Here is a 6,507-nt window from a genome sequence, read left to right as displayed (position 1 = left end):
GATTCGGTGTTGGCAGTTATGGAATAGATGGTGTGAAATATTTTGTCACAAATCGGAAAAATTATCTCAGAATCCTTGTACTATATAAAGGAAGAAGCATGAAATTCTACCTTTTCACTGCTTTCACACATATTTGTATGGTATCAGAACGAGAGGCCTTTGATGTGGAAATAATTCTGTAAAAATTGTTAAAACGATGATAAACAATGCATAACCTGCAAAAGCCAATATTTTCGACAGCTACACGTCTACAAGGACCAGAGATCCAGTCCACCACAAAAGAAAAATACACTTAGGTTGACTTTAAGAATACCATAGTAGACCTCAAAATTAAAGTGGATCTCTCTTGTCACCATGCCGTCGCACTGTGCAGGCAAAGCTGCCTCACCTGGCAGTGACACAGGTGCCTCTGGAAATGTGGTTAGGTGCAGTGGAGTGCAACATACACGAGACATCTCTGTCCTACTCATACTGGGCCACTGACCCACTCTGTATGTCCTGCACATGGGCCTATAACCAGCCCCACTTTTGGGGCATCAAGTAGCGACATTTGAATTTACTTTTTCTTTTTTTAATTTAATTCCTTTTTCATTTCTTTTGACATTTGGTCAAGCCAATTAATTCTGATAACGAAATGATGATATCGAGACATTTCATAAATCTGTGCACATCTTCCACCGCATTTTTAACATCTGAAACCATAACATAACACCAAAAATGCATTAGATTTTAGAAAGGTGTCGTACTGCGTGCATTCAAGAGGTCCAACACCTTTCTAATGCATTGCGACAAGTAACATCTAAAAATTACTTTTGCCAGAAAAACGGACGTGGATTTTGGATAGGCTTGATTGCAGTAAGAATGGCAGAAACTTTGTTGATTTTAGACGTCATTAAATTGCAAATAAATGGGTCAACTTCACCATTGTTGATGGTAAACTTTGCATTTCTAATAAATTTAACTTGGGACCTGTTTCGTGTAATTTATGACATTCGAACCTCCGTCTAGAAAAAAAAACACAAAAGAATGTATTTCAAGTGGTATATACTTGAAAATAAAGAAATACAAAATAACGTGCGAAATAAAAATATCGCAATCTTTCTTCCTCCTTTCCTTTTTTTATAAAAAAAATTAAGATATTTTAAAATGCAGAAGTGTTTTACCATGATTTGAGTGAGTTGATATTAATTCACTCTACAGCACCCGGTCAAATGTTTCCACTTTTTGGTAGGTAGGAAGGATGCGCAGTCTGGGGCCAACAGCCCTAATTTGCCAGCAAACGGTCAATTTGTGCTGAAGTGTGACTTGCCATTGTCGAGCCAATCTCATACCAAGGTTCAACCTTGAGATGCAGTATGAGTTTATGACTTAATCTTCCGGGATATATATATATATATATATATATATGACTATTAATCATCTTTTCCCATGCCAGATAACTCCAACACACACACACTATTGGCATTAGAAAGTAGCAGTTTATTCACCTATAATGACATAGTGAGGATCACCAATAACTTCGAAAGGAGGATCCGTAGAGGAGGATCTGCAGATGTGTTTTATTGAAAGCTAATTGATGGCAGTGAAGTGGCAGTCAAGACATTGACAGAGCAACTCTGCAAAGGAGCAAAGAATTTGCAGCGGAGGTTTGCTTCTAGAATTCAAATATTTGATGCAAACAAATTTGGTGCGTGCCTAGTCAACTTTGTTTCAATTCTTGTAGATCAAGTTATTAACAAAAGTGTTGGGTCGGGTCCAGCTTCAAGAGAGGACCCGACCCGATCCGACCCGTCACTTAAGTGACAGGCGGAAGAAAAGGGAGCGTACACGATGGTGCCCCCAATCTCTCTCAGGTCTCTCTCGTGTTTTTCTTTTGGGAAAAGAAAAGAGGGTTTCCCTCTTGTGGCTGCACACAGCAAGAAGAGAAGGGGAAGAGGAAGACAGGAAAAAGAAGAAAGAGAAATTGCAGCAAGGTGTGTGGGTTGATGGGCACACCAAGAAGAGAGAGGAAAGACAAAGAAAAAAGAGAAATGGCAGGAAGGTGCATGAGTTGATCGGCACGCCAAGAAGAGAGATGAAAGACAAAGAAGAAAGAGAAAATGAAGCGAGTCTTCATTGGGTGATTTATTTCTTGAATCTTTGGGGCTCTTTCTTTTATTCGTATAAATGAGTTTTATTGTTTTCTTGAGTTTACTGTTTTTCTTGATATTGCTGCTAGTGTATTTGGCTCCCTTTTTTTATATATAAAAAGTCTCTCTTGCCTGTGGTTTTTTACCCTATTATTGAGGGTTTTTCCACGTAAATTGGCCTCTCTTATTTTCTGCATTTTTGAGCATATATCTTGGCGTATATTGCTGCAATATTGGTGTTGGAAACTCGATCTTATGTTCGTAGCCTTGTGATTCTGATTTTTAGCAGTTTTGTGCATGTCCGACTATCATACTAATTGGTTTGACCTGTTTTATTGTTGTTGAAGCATTTTTTTTTTTGGAAAACGACTACGTTCACCACAAGTACTTGGTCTCTTTCTACGGATTCTGTGAGGAATGAGACAATATGGTACTCCTTTATGAATATATGTCTGGAGGAAACTTGATGGAGCTATTACCAGGGACCATTGTTGGATGATTAGCATTTATTCTGTTCAGGTTAGAGCATTTCTTTTTCAATAGCAAGGCAGGTCCCTCGAAGATGTTGCAACAGCAGGAAAAAGAAAACAGCTGACTTCTAATCTAGAATACCTGTATTCTTTTCAGCGAAGGATTCCAGGAGCTCAGTGGTGGTTAGCTGGAAACAAAGATTGGAAATTGCTCTAAGCTCTGCCACAAGTTGAACTCAGTTTCAAGTCGTCCCAAATTTCCTTTCATGAGCATCACATGTTCTCATATATTAATTGCTAAAAGAAACTACGCAGGGCTGAAATACCTGCATTCAGGATGCCGGCCACCAATCATACACAGGGATGTGAAGACGAGCAATATCTTTCTCAATAAAATTTTAGAAGCCAAAATTGTAGATTTTGGACTGTCGAAGATCTGTGCAACAGACGACATTAACCATATGACAACTATAGCCGCTGGAACCGCTGGATATATGGACCCTGAGTATGCGAACTTTCTTTTTTTGCAGAAGAAAATCTCTTTCTGGTTGCATTCTCTAATTAATAACATAGTTGCATCTGGCACTAGTTATCAACGTGGTTGTTTAGAGACATTCTGCAACTAATTATGCATGAGTTGTGCATCCGATGTTTCAGAAAAATGAATTGCACCTTGTATAGAAAATTTGCTGTTATTGGTACTTGAAAATCGTTGCAGTTGTTGAGTTTATCGTCAGGAGAGTTCAATTTATTACTGTAAATTATGCCAATGCGCTGCAAAACACGGTAGAAATGGAACTGATCAAATTGGAATCTCTCTCTTTCTCATGAGGATTCTCATTCATCATCTTCATTTTTCTTTTCAGGTATTACAACACCAACAAACTGACCGAGAAAAGTGATGTATATAGCTTTGAAGTTGTCCTTGAGCTAATCACAGCCCACCGTGCCATATTAACGCTAGAATCACAGTGAGTCCACATCCTACAATGGGTTACCCCCAAAATTATGAGGGCAGATGTTGGGAGCATTGCCGACCATAGGCTCGAAGCGGCGAAGAGAAAGCAATTAGAAGGCCTAGCGTGACTGAAGTTGTGAATGGATTGAATTCTGCCATGGAGATTGAAGATCGAGGTTCAGTAAGAGAAGGAGTTTCTGGCTCCCTGTCTTTTGAAGGCCATTCTCACTCGGACAATGGTTCATCTATATACCCATCAGCAAGGTAAGGAGAAGGTCCTCAAGTTACCACCTTAAGATTCCATAGTACCGAAGGCATTGTGAGGAGAAGAATCTATATAGGCACTATATGATAAGATTCCTGACTTTTATGGTTGTGCTTGCCTTTCAATTGACAAAATGGTATTGGGTAGAGCCCACCGAGGCCAGTTTCCGTGTTAGGTGGCTAGAACATATATGGTTGTTCTTGTACCATTTCTAGTTATTTTAGAGAAAATTAAGTAACTCGAGAGAATGATAATGATAATATATTTTTTTTAAGGAGCAAAGGATTTTTAGGTATGCCAATTAAAGATTTACATGTCATTAGAAATTAAACTTTTGGTGAGTAAAAGCATTACAAGTCTCTGGTTGTGATTAGAGCAACCCAGAAATTGCCACCGAACATTTGAATTTTATTGATTTCATCCGACAATCAAACGGTCCCTTAATAAATCACCACCAACTTTTGTCCTAAATGCTCGAGCTGCCTCCAGCCACCATTGTCCACATAACTTGTGTTAAACTTCGAGCTAATGTAATAAACCGACAAAATTTTACTGAAAGGACGACCGGTGGTCTATGGAAAGTCAAATATTGAGCCCTAATTTGAGAATCGCTCAAGCCTTGGATGAGATTCGGTATTTTTTCATTAAGGAATGAATGCTTCTATGCCTATAGGAATGGTGTGTACGGTGGGGAAGGCAGAAAATTTTGGCCGAGAGGCCCTTATTTGGAAACATCTTTAGACCCTTCAATTGCATAAAGAAACTTTGATGCTAAGCGAATGAATGAGAGATGCTTCTAATATACAAAGAATCCAAATAGTTGGAAGTAATTAGTATGTAAATAAATAAATTTCGTGGAACTAATTTGGATAACTCTCTAACTTAGATCATATGTGGCATAGTGGGTCCCAACGTAATAAATTGATGTGCTGGCTATTCGAGCAAACTGCTTGAAGTTTCCTATTTTTTTTTCTTTTATTTAAACACGAGTCATCTGGTAAGATTCGAATGTCAACCTTGAATGGTTACATTTCCTTAATCTGGATCACGTGTTTCAACCCAGTTTTGACAGTTTTTATTTCTTTGGCTATCTTAATGCCAAAGACGGACATCCTCTATACTTTTGCATGATATTCTATAATAACTTCTCATTTTTTCAAATAACTTCAAACAAAAAAGATTCTGTATAAATATCCAGTTCTTTTCCGATGCAAATCTGCTAGGAGTAGCACCCTCCCAAAAAATCATATTAACAAACGAATGAAAGAATGATAAACAAATTAGAAACAAGAAAAAGGAAGAAGATTACAAAAAAGGGACACAAAGTTGACATCTCCATTACAGAGAGTCAGGAAAACAGTCCCATTCTCTACAAGTATTCAATCTAAATAGACACCAATGAGCAAAATTGTCTTAAAATCAGGATTCTTGGGGACAAATCTAATCTCCGGCCAGTGAGAATCCCATCCTCCAGTTCCCCAAACCTTCCTTTAGACGATCTCTCAACCGCCTACCACATTGCCTCCTCCATTTCGAAGGACCACAAACCACTTTCACCACTACCGAATCTACTATGAATCTGTAAATCTAGTTATCCATGAGAGCACATATATGGCAACTCAATTGGGTATATGACCAGCTAAGACCCACATACTTACAAGATCCATCTGGACCTCTCACTACCATTGCCTGCAATATCGAGATCTTATGTTGCATAAATTTTGTAAGTACAAGATATGTGACACAGTTCAAGCAGGTGGGCTGGGATATGCTATGCGGCTCATACCTCAAACGGAAGAGTTAGGGCATGTTATTTGGCTTGTCTTCAGTTCGACCCACAAGGGATACGCTCCTATACCAAAAAGGGGTGAGTTTTTACGTGCAAGTTGAAGCACGTGAGATACTGATGTAGCTCTAGACCCTACGGACAATGGAAAGAGGAAAGGAGGGAAGAGAGGGCTCTCACTAAGGCAGTAGGATAACCCTACAGCTCACGCATATGTAACCGAAAATATTTATAATGGGTAACCAAAAATCAAGGTACCGAAGCTTCTGTTTCTGCATGGCTCCACTAATTGAAGGCTGGTTATTCCTCATCTCAACCTATGCGATGCGACTGATTAATAAGAGAAAATGCATATGCAGTGTTCCTGCATTTTTTTTCTCTTCCCAATTATTTGAACTTATAAACCCACTCGATAGAAAAATAATGTTGATACTTTGAGGAAGCAATAGAAGCATGCTCATGTTTAGAAGAAACGTCTCTATTTCATATGGTTCTAATCGAAAATGGGGAAAGAGCTCGCTGTTTGAATTATAGTTTAGTTTCCCCTAGTCATTGATCTATTTTACTATATATATCTGCAACTTGAGTCCTAATCTGTTTCATGTTGCATTTCAATGACTTGGTTTTAAAATTGTAAAGTTAGATGCTCGACGTCGAGGATAGTTTTTGTGAAGGCCTTGGATCTTGGATTCGGCCATGATTGGGGAGACCCACACCACTGGAATCCAGCATTCCTTCTTCAGTGAATTCAGGAAATTGAAAATACCCTAAGTTATAAATTTTTAGATCACGTTAAGATTGTGCACTGGCATTTTTAGGATGTTTTCATTTTTTTTTTCATTTTGTTTTTTGTATAATGATCTTAATTGTTCAAGCCTCGTAGCTTTACACTTTCTTTG

The 6,507-nt window shown here is 38.4% G+C and overlaps 1 long non-coding RNA gene across 1 annotated transcript; it reads left to right on the top strand.

The window, feature by feature from the left end:
• Window positions 1-1,292: 1,292 nt before the first annotated feature.
• Window positions 1,293-4,096, top strand: LOC116256349 (uncharacterized). The gene is made up of 3 exons (XR_004173094.2): window positions 1,293-2,648; window positions 2,757-3,104; window positions 3,466-4,096. It is a non-coding gene; the product is annotated as an uncharacterized LOC116256349 (long non-coding RNA).
• The last annotated feature ends 2,411 nt before the right edge of the window (window positions 4,097-6,507 follow it).

This window comes from Nymphaea colorata, chromosome 6, assembly GCF_008831285.2.
Source record: "Nymphaea colorata isolate Beijing-Zhang1983 chromosome 6, ASM883128v2, whole genome shotgun sequence".
NCBI classification, from domain to species: domain Eukaryota; kingdom Viridiplantae; phylum Streptophyta; class Magnoliopsida; order Nymphaeales; family Nymphaeaceae; genus Nymphaea; species Nymphaea colorata.
This window is presented reverse-complemented; position numbering and strand designations above follow the sequence as displayed.